General features: G+C 39.0%; 1 pseudogene; it reads right to left on the reverse strand.

The window, feature by feature from the left end:
• LOC103672362 lies at positions 1-922 on the reverse strand (annotated as a pseudogene).
• Between the last annotated feature and the right edge of the window lie 14,091 nt (positions 923-15,013).

The following is a 15,013-nucleotide window of genomic DNA, read 5'->3' on the forward strand; positions in this document are numbered from 1 at the left end:
TCACTTGCCAACAAAAGTCCCTCGTTTCCCCAGTTTCCTCGTGGCATTTTTCACCTCAGCGTTCCTCAGGGTGTAGATTAGGGGATTCAACATGGGTGTGATGATGGAATCAGACACAGCCATTGTCTTGTCTATGGGGTAGGTGGCCACAGGCCGCACGTACAGGAAAATGCATGGCACAAAGAACAAGATGACCACGGTGAGGTGGGAGCCACAGGTGGAGACGGCTTTGCGCCGCCCTTCAGAGCTGCAAGACTTCAGGGAGCAGAGGATGACCATGTAGGATGTGATGAGAATAAGGAAGATGGTCACACACATCACCCCACTGTTGAGGATGGCTAAGAGACCCAGGGTGTGGGTGTCCATGCAGGCCAGTTTCAACAAGGAAACAAATCACACATAAAGTGGTCAATGACATTGGGGCCACAGAAGGGTATTTGATACGTGAAGAGAAGCTGTATTACTGCGTGAATAACTCCCCCCACCCAGACCCCTCCCAGCAGCAGGCAGCACACCTGAGGGCTCATGATGGTCCTGTAGTGCAGGGGCTTACAGATGGCCACGTAGCGGTCATAGACTATCACGATGAGAAAGATGATTCCCACACCACCAAAGAAATGCTCTGCAATGAGCTGGGTCAGGCAGCCTTCTAAGGAGATGGTAGTGCTCTTGGAGAGAGAGTCCACAATCATCTTGGGGGCAATAACAGAAGAGTAGGTAACATCCAAAAGAGGCAAGGAAGTAAAGAAAAAATACATAGGTGATATCAGACTCTGACTTGTGATTATGGTCACCACAATGAGCATGTTTCCCAAAACTGTGCAAGACACATACACAATTAGAAATACAGTATTTTCCACAGCTCTGGGTTCTCTATAATGTCCAAAAGAATGAATTCAGTCACATTGTTTAGATTTCCCATTTGTCAGATTTTGATATGAGCTCCACCTGAAAGTTGGAAATGCTATAAAAGCAACATGTGATTTATAATTACTGGTGATTTGGTCTCATATCTTTCCAGGTCTCCAAGGATGTTGTTATTTGTTTTTATTAATTTATTCACCATCCAAACATTTCAATCTTAATAAAATGCTCAATAAAGTGTTTAAAAGATAAATATTTCATTAATGCTAGCTTCTCCCATGACATTTCTTCTCTTTCCTTAAAGGGTTCTTCCATATGAAATACATTTTTTCTCCCTTTACTACTATTACTACAACTACTACTACTATTATTATTATTAATAGCCAACTTTTTTGAGCACCTACCTAACTCCAGGTACTGGATTTACCCATGACTGACTCATTTTTACAAATGATGGAACAGACCCTCATAAGAGTTTAGGAAACAACCAAGGTTGCATGGCTCATGAGTGGTGAAGCCAGAAAGTGAACCATATTTCCTGAATCCCGAATTGGTGCCCTGAAATATCAACATTTCTTCTCTAGTAATTACTCTGTGAGTATATCATTTACCAATGACTGCACTAATTATATTATGTATATATTGTCCTGTTTTATCTTCCAATCAGAAGTGAGTTATGCTTTCTATTCTCCTTTCCAGACAATGTGACAATTCTGTTGTAATTTTGTGATTTACCTGTAATTATTAAATCATCAAAATATACCTAAAACTCATGACTATAAAAACCTGGGTAATATACTGTTCCTTGATGAAGGTTACAAATAGGGATGGTCCGGCAAAGATCCAGGTCACACATACTGACTCAACCATGAATCATCCTAAGGCATTCCCTTGATTTCATCTGTTCCCTAAATGGAAGAAAGGAATCTGCAACATAGTCACAACACCAGTTAAGCAATTAGGTTTTAGGTGTATTAACTATGTTGCTGGGCACTGTGCCATGTATGATATAGTATTACCTCACTTAAGCCTCATGCAACCACATGAAGTTAAGTACCACTGGGACTCCCGTTTTAAAGAAGAGAAATTGAGATCTTGGGAAGTTAAATCTCTTGCATAAGATTAGATAACTAGTTTGCTGTGGACTAGCCTTTGGTCCCACAGCTCAAACTGTTAACTACTCTGTTTCACCAGTGCAGAAGAGAACAAATGATGGGATGTGTCAAGAGAGTTACTATTGCAACCCAGAAGAAACCCTACAAAGAAAACATGCCTTGTGTTACTACTGGCAACTTTTAAGCAGAGGCTGGCTGCCCTATCTTAGGAATTTTCTAGAGCACAGCTGCAATTGATATGTGGACACTACCATGCTGTGAATGTTGAGCAGTTTCTCTTAAAATTCAGCGACCTCAGTCCCACCCCATCACACCTCATACACACAGTGCAGAGCTTCCATGGGAGATGAAGTGAAATTTCCTCCCCCTGCTTAACCTCATCCTCTTCCTCCTGACCCAAGAACTGAGATCTTGCTTGTAAGGAACCCTGTGAGTTACAAGGAACACTGACTCCAGAGTCAGGAAAATGAGAAGTGGGCTTTATCCAAACTGTGTCTCGAATGTGGTCTGCTCCTGGGGCATGTAGCTGTCACCTCCCAGCCTCAGTGTCTTCATGTGTAGTAAAAGGATGGATACTAGCTGAGTAAAGCAGAAGGGCTCAATCCTCTTCAAAAACAATCATCCATCTCTCAAATGCATCGAACGTTTATGCCCCTGGGTAAGGTTTTCTTAGAGAGGTGGTTCATTTCATGTTAAAAAAAAAAAATTGAAAGCTACTACTCTAAGCAGCATCTAGTGCTCCATCTCTCTTATGGCTTGGAGCTTGAGTGAGTCCCTATTGATACAGTACAGAATTGAATTTTTTGCCCTAACATTTAACTCAGTCACTAGCACCCTATTCAACGTCATTTCTCTGTTCCCCTCACTTTATTCATTGCACTGTGTTCCCATCCAGTTCCTGCCAGACTCCTAGCTCTGCCTTTTTGTTTGCCGGGGATGTCACTGGATCCAGACACAGCAAACCTACAGCTAAGTCACAGCCAGGCTACTTAGTGTCTTAGTGAGCTCAGCCTCTGTAAGCCTCAATTTCTGCAGTAGCACACTCAGTAAAAGAGAAACACAGATGCATACTCACAGAATGAGAGAGGGGATGGAGAGAAAGAGTAGAGGGAAGGAGAAAGGGAGATAAAGAGAGAAAGAGAGTGAGAAGGAAAGAAGATGAGAAGTGAAATTGGAAGAAAGGCCATCAGAGCATCTCCTAGTAATTCTTTGCGGGTACATTATCCACCCCTTTTCTTGTTGCCTGTGAGCACTTTCTAGTTACCTACACAATTTATTTATGAATTTTTAATTCTAAGCACACACTATTTAATTTTGAAAAATTTGCAGAAAGGGACACAAAAGTAGGTCAAGCGAAATCACTTAATCTAAGTCAAGTTAGAACTCAAGTTCATAGTCAGGTTTACTTACTCATCCAGTATGTGTTGCTTACAGATAAAGCAAACAGGTATTGAGTGTGAATTACTCCCGTACTTTAGGAGTAATAGATATGTATGTACTTATTCAATGTGATTAATTCAATTAACATTATATTTGAAAATAATTTCTTAACTGTAATTCTATGAAATAAGTAAAATGTACACATGAAATACTTAACCCAGGGGTGCCTGGGTGGCATAGCGGTTAAGCGTCTGCCTTCAGCTCCGGGTGTGATCCCAGGGTTATGGGATCGAGCCCCACGTCAGGCTCCTCCGCTATGAGCCTGCTTCTTCCTCTCCCACTCCCCCTGCTTGTGTTCCCTCTCTGGCTGGCTGTCTCTATCTCTGTCAAATAATTAAATAAATATTAAAAAAAAAAAAAAAAGAAATACTTAACCCAAATAAAAGAGGTGAGTCATAGAGCTGAGATTTTACAGTTGGTCAATAATGGAATGTTGTATAATAAAGATTCTAAGGTCATTTAACCCAAGGGCTTGCCAAACTCAAGATTTGGTCACATGACATAACTTCAGAGAGTCCAAGAACCAGTTGCTAGTTTTCTAACTTGGTTTTTCTGACCGTGGAGGCAAGCTCTCTGGGACATAAATGAGGTAAAAATAATACAATTATTACATCTCAGTCAAATTTGGAGAACTAGGATTTGTATTGTTTTCAAAGAGATTTAAAACACAAGAGTTAAGGGGTGCCTGGGTGGCTCAGTCATTAAGCATCTGCCTTCAGCTCAGGGCGTGATCCTGGAGTCCTGGGATCAAGCCCCACATCGGGCTCCTCTGCTGGGAGCCTGCTTCTTCCTCCCCCACTCCCCCTGCTTATGTTCCTTCTCTTGCTGGCTGTCTCCCTCTCTGTCAAATAAATAAAAATAAAAAAATCTTAAAAATAAATAAAAATAAAATCTAAAAAAAAAAAACATAAGAGTTAAGTATTTATGATCCTGAGAAGAAAATAGCCTTTCTGGTTTACCAGGGGATTAAAGGGGATTCCCTCTAATTAAGGATGATTGCTGCAAGATACCCAGGTACGGTGTTTACCGAATCATTCCAGTGTCTTTTTGAATCCTAGTTGGTTATATTCCTAGATTGAAATAGAAATGGCTCTTGTTCACCTTCTTAGAAGATACATTGTGAGATTAATGTTCTCCTTTTTCATGGTGTACCTGTGCTGTGGGAGCCCAGAGAGCCTATGTGGGCAGTGGTGACATGCCCCAGAGGACACCATGCTGGTTTCATCCCCTGAGGCTGGTTCTCCACTGATGGAGGAGGTATTCACCGACCCAGGGAATTTGCACCCATCTGCTGTAATAACAGGGTGTTCCCACTGGGCGAGAACCTCACATGGGCCAGACAAACAGCTGCTCCACAGCAGAAGTCTAAATCAGTGTTAAAGATCTAATCATTTGCTCCTGTACGGTGATCTGTACCATAGTTACAGAGTGGCCACATGTGTAATCACCCAACAGAGCCACGTGCTTCTTAACAGGCATTTTCCCTCCCTTTAGAATAATCACTTTTTAAATCTCAAGAAGTTATCAATGCCAGTTGGTATCCCTGAGCAGCTCCACCACAGAAGTGGAAAGCAAGACTTGGATCTTTAAAAGAATTCCTAACCTGTCAAGATTCTCTACCCTGACATAGTCAAACTGACTTACAACACCTCCTAGAATCCTATTAGTTCCTGATTTGCTGTTGCCAATTTTTAATTTCTGTGTCTCATTCATAATCATTTTAGCACCTCCCTCACTGAGCTCTTGGTGTCTTTCAGTCAGACTACCATTCATTCGTTTTGATATTACTTAACTGCTATTTTCTGGATGAAATGGCATTTTTTCAGTACTTTTAGTGCTGACTCTTGGCTTGTCCTTGTGTGTATTGCAGCCTCCCAGGCAGGACGTGACTATCAGATGACATAAAGAAGCCAGGAGTCTTTTATTCTTACTCGAATTTCCACTACTTCTAATTTTTAGAAACAATGGCAACTTTTGTCATTTTTAGTAGTTAAGTATTGTGTGTAATATTCCCGAGGGATTAAGACTTTTCGGAAGCAAGTGTAATTGTTCATAAATCGAATAAGCAAAGGGGTTCTTATGTTGCGGAAAAATAAGAATCAGACTAGTGAGAGACTAAGTGACATTCGGAGAAGTAGGAGAACACGGATTTATTTTACACCAGCCGGCCCATATGAGGTCGTGCTCCAAATTCTGGGCCCTGGGCAATGGGGTTACAGGGCTTTTATAAGGGACTGTAGGCAGTCAGGCTCCAAGGGCTATGCTGGCTGCTGGTAGGGGGTTTAAACTCAGGGAGTGCAGTCTGGTTTAGGCGGGAACAGCAGAGAGCCTGTGGCAGGAAGCCTGTTTACAGAAGCAGAAAGGGCTGGTTATCTCTTGCTCACAGTAGGGCTTCTGGTTATCTCTGGCTTGTTGTTAGTAACTTTCTGTCTTCTGGGGCCTCCTGGCCTGGGCCTGCTCTGGTCAATTTTCCGCTTCACTTAGAAGTGCAGTTGCCCAGCAGTGGGAATGTCAAGCTCTAGAGTTAACAGTTTTTCAGCAGATTCAAAGAGGGTGGAAGGTTGAGAGATGAACAATGGTTTTGCCAAAAGAGAGGTATTGTTAGCCTTTACCACAAATTATCATATTCAGAGAATCTTTACATGTTTCTCTGTCAAGTATGTATTTCGCATTTTCTCGGAGGAAACTTATCGCTAAAAGTTACAGGTGATGAAGTGGGGTGACAACTTTGTCTTAATTTTCCAACTAGTTAGTCAAATTTTTATTTTTCTTATTTTTTTTTGCGTGTGTGTGTGTGTGTGTGTGTGTGTGTGATAGAGAGTGAGAATGAGTGGGGATTAGGGAGCGCAGAGGGTGAAGGAGAGACAGAGGTCTTAAGCAGGCTCCATCATCAGCAGGGAGGATGAGGGGCTCAATCTTGTGACCCCTAGATTAAGACCTGAGCTGTACTCAAGAGTAGGATGCTTAACCAACGGGCCAACCAGGTATCCCGTGGGTCAATTATTTTTTAATGACTGAAGGTGTACTTGAATTTCAATTAAGGAAAATTATCTGTAGGAATTTACACACCAAATAAAGCTATATTTTTGTACACAGAACATTGAACTATCAAAATTCTGTGTTAGATTGCATATGAGGTATGAAGAGAAGAGCCAACAGTGACTTAAAGATTTCGACCTGGGAAATTGCTAGGATGGACTTTCCATCAACCGAGAAGAAAAAGCCTTTCCTGAGAGAGGAGCACAGTAGTGGTGGGGTTGAGGAACAATGATTGGAAGTGGATTCAGGAGCTTATTTTTTGACATTTTGAATTTGAGATTTCATTAGACAACAAAGTGGAGATTTGGACAGGCGGTTAGATATACAAATGTGGAATGAGGGAGCATGGTCTGTGATGCAGATATAAATGTGTGAATTTTCAGCAGTTACGTAACATTTACAGCTATGGGATTGGATGCATTTCCTGTAGCTGTGTGTATTGACAGAGGAAAAGAGGACCTAGGACGTACAACCTTAGCAGTCAGAGAGAAAAAGTAGAATCAACAGAAGAATGAAGAGTGACCAGCACAGTAGAAGGGAAATCAAGAAACCAAGGTAAGTAGGGAACTGAATGGACAAAGTACAAAATCCTCTAGGACTAGGTGAAACTTGGAGCCCGGATTCACCTACTGCTTGACTTGAATGCCACCTTGTGGAAAGATCTCATAAGAGTCAAGTTAACCAAAGGGGTGTAGAAGCCACAGAAATTACCATTAACCAGGTCATCCTCATCTGAACAGGATGAGGGTGTTGGCTTTTCCTCTACCTATTTAGGAAATCGTCCTGGAAATCAGCCTTTATCCCAGCTTTATCCTAACATTGGCTTAGTTTATCTGTCCACAGGTGTGACAAATCCCCCCTTTAAAATATATATTGTCAATTCTTTTTAGTAATAAGCCTTTCCTTTTTTCCTCCTGGTTTAAAATTCTGTCTCTACTTTTCTCTTAAAGATCTGAACAGTGCTGTGCTGTAGTTAGGTCTGTAAATGGTTTATTTGACACCTTCTCCAACTAGATTTCAAAACACCTCAAATCTGGCGGCAAGCCAGATGTGAACCCTGCTATTGCTACCCAGCGGCCATCTGGAGAGTGTCGTCTATTGCTGATTTTGTCCCAAATACATGTTGCTACTTCTTCCCATAAATAGCAAGATCCTTCCACTTCATCATACATATTGTTGTAAATGTTGTTCAAATCAGTTTTCATGAGATAGATTATTGATTTTCCCACTAGAGCACACAATTCCAGGACCATAGGGCTGGCTCATGTAGCTTCTGCTCTTTGGGTGACCATTTCCAATCTCAGACGGAGGAGGTTATCTAAGCTGATAGAAACCTGAGAAAGCTGCTAGATCCCTGAATTATAGTACAGAGCCATTCTTTAAAATCTCTTGGTTCTCTCTTGAAGACGAGAACATTTTTTGTTACATTTCTGGTATATCTCACAGTCCACAAGGCTTTAGAAATTGCACCACATTCAGCTCTGAGCCTGGTTTGGGGCTGTTTTATGGGAAGCTTGCAGACTTAACTTGCAGGGATTTAGGAGGGAGGTTGTGGCTACTGATATAGCCTCTTGACAGAGGACATTTAAATTTAGGTTTTAAATATTTGGTACCTGGATGGGAAAGTATTAAAATGGAAATTCTCTTATGTTTAACGAAGCACACCTTCTAGAGTAAGAAAACGAGTTATTGTGGGCTTTTGCTGATGCAGAAATCGTATGACTTGTATTTGCACATATATTTACCACTCCTGCTGGTCTTCATTTCTTTCAGATCCAGAGTCCCAGTTGGTAGGACTTACCTGCCCACTAAAGGATTTCCTTAGCCTCCTTGTAGCGATGGCTGGTCCTGAAGACTTTCTTGAATTTGGTATGTCTGACCGTCTTCACTTCAGCTTTGTTTTTAAAGTCGTTTTTGGTGAGTATTGAATTTGAGGTGGACAATTTTTGTTTGAGTATTTTAAAGATGTTGCTCCATTCTCTTCTGCTCCACTGGTCTACAGTGTTTCTGATGGGAAGTTTGCTGTGATTTTTATGTTTATTCTGCTGTATTTAGAGTGTCTTTTCCCTTGGGCTGTTTTAACATTTTCTTTTTATCACTGTTTTTGACCAATGTATCATGATGTTTCTCTGAGTGTGGTGTACATCATGACTTTGTGCCTTGTTTGATTTTTGGCTCTGTGGATTTATACTTTTTACTAAAATCGGAAATAATTTGGACATTATTTCTGTTTTCTGTCCTTTCTCCCATCCTATTCTTTGAAGATTCCAATTATTCATAGATAAGTTGGTTTAAAGTATTTTCTTAGCTCATGGATTCTCTGTGTATTTGTTTTTCAGCCCCCCCTTTTTTTCTTTGTTTTCATTTTGATAGTTTCTATTGTGGTGTCTTCAAGTTTCCTACTTTTTTCTGCTGCAGTGAACAATCTATTCATCTGCTATTCTCATCTCAGTTATTGTATATTTAATTACTAGACTTTTTTTTTATATTATGTTAGTCACCATATAGTACATCCCTGGTTTCCGATGTAAAGTTCAATGATTCGTTAGTTGCATATAACACCCAGTTCACCATGCAATACCTGTCCTTCTTACTACCCATCACCAGTCTATCCCATTCCCCCACCCCCCTCCCCTCTGAAGCCCTCAGTTTGTTTCTCAAAGTCCATTGTCTCTCATGCTTCATTCCCCCTTCTGATTACCCCCCTTTCTTTATCCCTTTCTTCCCCTACCGATCTTCCTAGCTCTTGTTCCATAGATGAGAGAAATCATATGATAATTGTCTTTCTCTGCTTGACTTATTTTACTTAGCATTATCTCCTCCAGTGCTGTCCATGTTGCAGCAAATGTTGAGAACTCGTTCTTTTTGATAGCTGAGTAATATTCCATTGTATATATGGACCACAACTTCTTAACCACTAGACTTTTAACGTGGTTCTTTTTTTTTGTGTGTTTCCCATGTCTCTATTTGCCATATTTGATGTTTTTCTCTACTTTCTTGAAGATATTTATTACGTTTTAATAATAATTTTAATGCACTTGGTTACTAATTCTGTAATCATTGTTATGGGAGGGGCGTTGAATAGGTTGCTTTTGCCCCCATGTAATGGATGATATGTTCCTGCCTCTTTACATGCTTGGTAATTTTTGATTGGATGTTAGGGATTATGACTTTTACCTTGGCTGCTGGACATTCTGCATTTCTTTTTTTTTTTTTGTATTTTTTTGTATTTTTTATTTAAATTCAATTAGCCAGGGTACAGTACATCATTAATTTTTGTTACAATGTTCAATAATTCATTAGTTGATAAAGAACTCTTAAATATCCCTTCTGTAAGTATAGTTGAAAAGATGTTCAAATTGTAATATTTTAGTATTATGATTATTACTTAAGTAAACTCTACACCCAGTGTGGGCCTTGAACTCATAAGCCCAAGGTCAGGAGTCACATGCTCCACTGACTCAATCAGCCGGGCACCCCCAAATCATAATGTTTTGATAATATATCCTAATGTTGTGTTCAAGAGAGTCAGACATTTTTCTAAACTATAAATAGCTTAACTATAAACTATTTTTTAAATTATAATCCAGAATTAATGGAGCTAAAGAAGTTTAGACAGAACGCTGGATAAAAGAACACCTCCAATACCAGACCCGGATTATCCTCCGACTTTTAAGTTTAAGTTGTCTTTTTAAGAAGTTTATCCTTATGTAATTTTAATTTGTAAGTATTTTAGGTTGATCTCAATATAACTAGTATTTTTAAGAGAATAATACATACACATAAAATATACATTTAAATAACTTACAATTTTTTTTCTCCTTGACTTAATTATGTCTTATTTGTTTGCTTTTGACAGAATTTGCATTTCTATAATTGTTCTTGAACTTTGTTAAATGGGACTAGAACAGTGTTTAGTTTATGATTAGGGTTTCCTCCCTATTGAGGCAATGCACTTTTGAATACTTTACCTGGTGTTCTGTGAATTATGAGGTTCTCTATTCTGGTAGGTGGGAAACGTAAACTTTTCCAGGTCCTGTGTGAGTGCCAGGGATTGCTTCCTCTAATTCTGCCTAATAGCCGAAAGAGACAAAGCATCCAAAGATCTCAACTCTCCACAAGTTAACCTACACATGAAAGAGTTCCCCAGTAAAATCACTAATAATATATAGTTTTAAGTAAGTACAAATTGTGTCCTCTTGAACAATAAATATTCAAAACATGGGAAGGTAATTTGGACAAAAATGGGGGAAAGGTCTATCCGCTAAATATAGCACCAGTTACAAATATTTACAAACGTGTGTAACAATGGAATAGACGTATCACTGAAGCTGAACACAAATCTTAGAAATAGAACATAATAAGTATAAGCTTTTGGAATAAAGTTAATGTGATGTTTAAATACTGGGAAAAAGAAATGATTCTAAAAAGTTGCTAAGAAAGTGTGTGTGTAGCTATCTGGAAAAATATTCATACCATGAGAAATAAAAATAGTTAAAAATTTAAATAGAAAATACTTGTCAGCGAAGTAAAGGAAACTATGGTAAAAGCATGTTGCTGCTTTGTGGTAGAGAAGGCTTTTCTAATAATGATGCGAGGGCAGCTGGAAGTGAGGTGCTTCCCTAACAAGATTAAGCAGAGGGGAGAGTTAAGAATTGATGAGAAGCAACAAGGAAAAAAGGACAGTAAAAGTGATAATTCTCTTAAAATTACAAGGAAGAGAAGGACCTGTGCTTTATATTTGGGGAACCTCTTCTAGTCTTAGGAGTATTTGTGGACAGACATGAATGATTGAGAAAGTCCAGCCTCATGTTCTCAGAAGAGCTCAGCTTCCCATGGTCCAATGTGTTTGAGAATTTTACTGTTCATTATACTTTTCATGCTCCAAGTTTATCAAAACACAGCAAGAACAGAAATCTTCTTATTTGTTAATTCTTCAGTCTTCTTTCAGAAGCTGGGAGCCACAGGTCATTTTCTGCTGTAGCAGGCTCCGCTGGGAAGCAATCTGGAGAGATCATTTTGGAGACCTTTGTGGGTACCAGAAGTGGTACCTAGAGCATTTACTAACCCTGGATAGTTTCCTGAAACGCTGATTTTCCTTCCTTTCAAAGACTGTGTTTCTAACTTGACCCAGAATCCTGCATCTTAACTTTTCTTTCTTTTCTTCCTCCTTTCTGCCCTATGCTGGAAACTTTCTTCAATGTCTCATTGCAGGGATTCATCAAGAACTTTCTCAGTGCTCATTATTCTCTACAAATATCCAAACCAAACAAAAAGTAAAAATATTTTTAAAGGTAAATTTTATTCTTTAAGAGATTTAAATGTTTCAGAATTAAATACTGTAATTTAAATATTACAGGACTGTGCTAGACTTATTAGATGATTTGGCTAATTAGTTTGATGCAAGAACCAAAAATAAGATTCCTTTCTTTATCAATGAGACATTAGATTAAAAAAAAAAAGGAAAAAGAACTTGTGCAATTTCATTTGCTTTGTGATCCTATTTGTGCCTGTTCCTGAAGTGATTTGCTGTCTGTTGCAGCTGTGGCTGTCATGTGTGTGCTCACATTTTGGGAAAGAGGTTAGTATTCTAATTATCTGTATTATAAGAATGATGGTCCAAATCATATCCAAAATATTTCAAATCCAAAAGAAAACCAAAGTGAAAAAAATAAAAACATAAAAGGAGGTATTTTCTCCAAGTCACACTTAGAACGGTCATTAATACTTGAAAGTAAATGTTCATATATCGACAGTGAATCTGAATGCCATGACTAATCTGTAATTGTACCATTAGGCAGATTGGACCCAGTCCAATGCAGTCCTATTCCTGAAGGGCAGAGACAACCAGAAATGACACTGATGCAGGCCCTGGTCTCTTAGCCTTTCAAATGCTGAAGTCTAAACTGATAAGTTATTTTGGCTGAATACCCAGACTGAAGCTGAGCTTCAGAGCATCCCTATTTCAAAGTCTTCTGCAAATTTGAGAACAGTGATTTGCACATCATCAAGGTACACTTAAATGCCATTTGAGTAAACAGTGGATGCTTCAATGGATCACACAAGTCTTGAATGTGTAGATGGCACTGTGCCCATGCTCTGAGTGATAGGAAGCAGAAGAGTGATCTCAGGAAGATGTTCCATGTAAATGCAGGGAGTTGGCATGAGCTCATGGATAGGGAGAAAGACAGGAGGCCTCAGTTGCAGTTCATGACTGGGCAGGGCACTGGAGACAGAGACATCATTCAAGGTGGCTGGTGCAATTTCTTTCATTATGTTGGGGGAATTGAGGTCTGCTTGTACGAACCTTTTCAGTAGCTCAATAGTAGGATTTGGCTCTGAAGCTTCTTGCCAAGAAACCATTGGCTGTTGGAAGAAGTTGTCACTGGGGACTTGATAAACAAAGGGCTTGTTAGTGTGGAAGTGGTTTGGCACCACACATTCTGATAATTAAAGGATTGCATCAGCCTTGGAGACCAAGAGACCATGTTGGAAGGCATTATTGACCACAGTTTGCTGTGTACCTCAGGGAATCCACTTTTTCCTTCCCTGTGTCATGAGCCAAAGGCAGGGGCTGGAGTCCCAAGGCATCTGTAAGTAAGGCTGACCTAAAGAATACATCATTGTCTTAGCCTCAGGATAAATCATGACCCCAATAAATTGTAGCTCAAAGAAAAACCTGGTGTATGTGTATAAAAGTCTATACATCAGCTAGTAAATCATTTTATTAAATACTTCATTTTTTTAATAGCACTTTTGGTTCATAGGAAAATTGAGAGGAAGGCATAGAAATTTCCCATGAATTTCCTGCCCCCACACGTGCACAGCTTTCTCATCATCAACATCTCCCACCAGAACCATATGTTTGTTACAGTTGGACTTACACTGACACATCACAATCACTCAGGGTCCATGGTCCACTCTTGCTGTTGTACATTCTGTGGGTTTGGACAAATGTATAATAATGCCATGTATCCATCATTATAGTGTCATACAGATTTTTTTTACTGCCCTAAAGATCCTCTATGCTTCATCGATTCATCTCCCTCCACTACCTCTTCAAACTGGGTATTTAAATTATGAAATAGGATGAAGGTAAATCGACTTTAATTATGCTATCTTTCTGAGTTCTTCACTTTAAAGAAGTTCTTTATAGGCTAAAGTACTGGCAGGCAGTCTATTAGAAGGTACCAGGTCCACTTAGGAGTCAAGGTTCTGGAAGTTCATCTATTCATAGAGCTCTGTACCCTATCAATAAGACAGTAAAGATGATGCATTTCATTATCATTTTACAAACAGAAGATCTTATTCTACTTGACTGTATTCTAGGGAACAAAGAAGTTTATGCTATCATGGAATTCTCTAATTCATCACCGTGCTTCTCCTAACCTCTGCAAGTCATTTTTAATTAATATAAGTATGCAGGAGTAGATGGAATTATTTGTATACATATGCTTCTTGCTAATAGAAGTGCAATCATATACCTTAAATCTAACTTTCTAGATCACATATTCTCATAATGTTAATAATATTTAATAAATAAGGGGGCATGTTTCTGCTTCATAGAAACTGTCCTCCATTCACAGGACATCTGACTATTTTAGTGCTCAAAAGTTTTATTTTAAATATGACACAGATAAAGTGGCTAAGAATTAGGAAATTTTAAATTTGAGTATAACTGACACACGATGTTAATTTTCAGGTGTACAACTTAGTGATTTGACAATTTTATGCATTATGCTGTGTTCACCACAAGTATAGCTACCATCTGTACCATTACATTGCTAACAAGGTACATCTTTTAGTTGACAGTGAAAAATACAGACCCAGATTGTTTTGTGGATCACAAATTTATCCATGTTTGTAATTAAAACACCAGCAAAATAGAACATTTCTTCATTCATCCGGTGGAGGTACTAGATCTGTTTATAAATTTTATAGTGTCTTCTTTTTTGGAACATAGTTCTGTTGCGTTTCCTGGACCCCTTGTGGAAATTTATATTTTCTTGTAAAGTTGAATATTGCCACCTCCTGCTACCCATCAATTACATTTGTAGGAGACATGCTTATAAACGTTAATAGTTATTGTCCATAGTAGACAAATATTCATTGACAAGATAATGGTAAACCCATTTTGAAATAATCATGCACTAGAGTATGTTATGACAGTAAAAATGAATTTACAACTGTATTTATTTTATTATTATTTTTTTAAAGATTTTATGTATTTGTCAGAGAGAGAGAGAGAGACAGGGAGAGAGGGAACACAAGCAGGGGGAGTGGGGGAGGGAGAAGCAGGCTTCCTGCTGAGCAGGGAGCCCGATGTGGGGCTCGATCTCAGGACCCTGGGATCATGACCTGAGCCAAAGGCAGACGCTTAACGACTGAGCCACCCTGGTGCCCCTACAACTATATTAAAAACCGATGTAAAACTTGGTAACATACATAATGTTGAATGAAAAAATAAAAGCAATTCCTAGAAGTCTGCATATAGTCTGCTACATTCTTTAAAACTTAAAACTAGGAAAAACCAACCAACATATATATATATATAT

The sequence above is a fragment of the Ursus maritimus genome, unplaced genomic scaffold, assembly GCF_017311325.1.
Source record: "Ursus maritimus isolate PB19 unplaced genomic scaffold, ASM1731132v1 scaffold_23, whole genome shotgun sequence".
Lineage (NCBI taxonomy): Eukaryota > Metazoa > Chordata > Mammalia > Carnivora > Ursidae > Ursus > Ursus maritimus.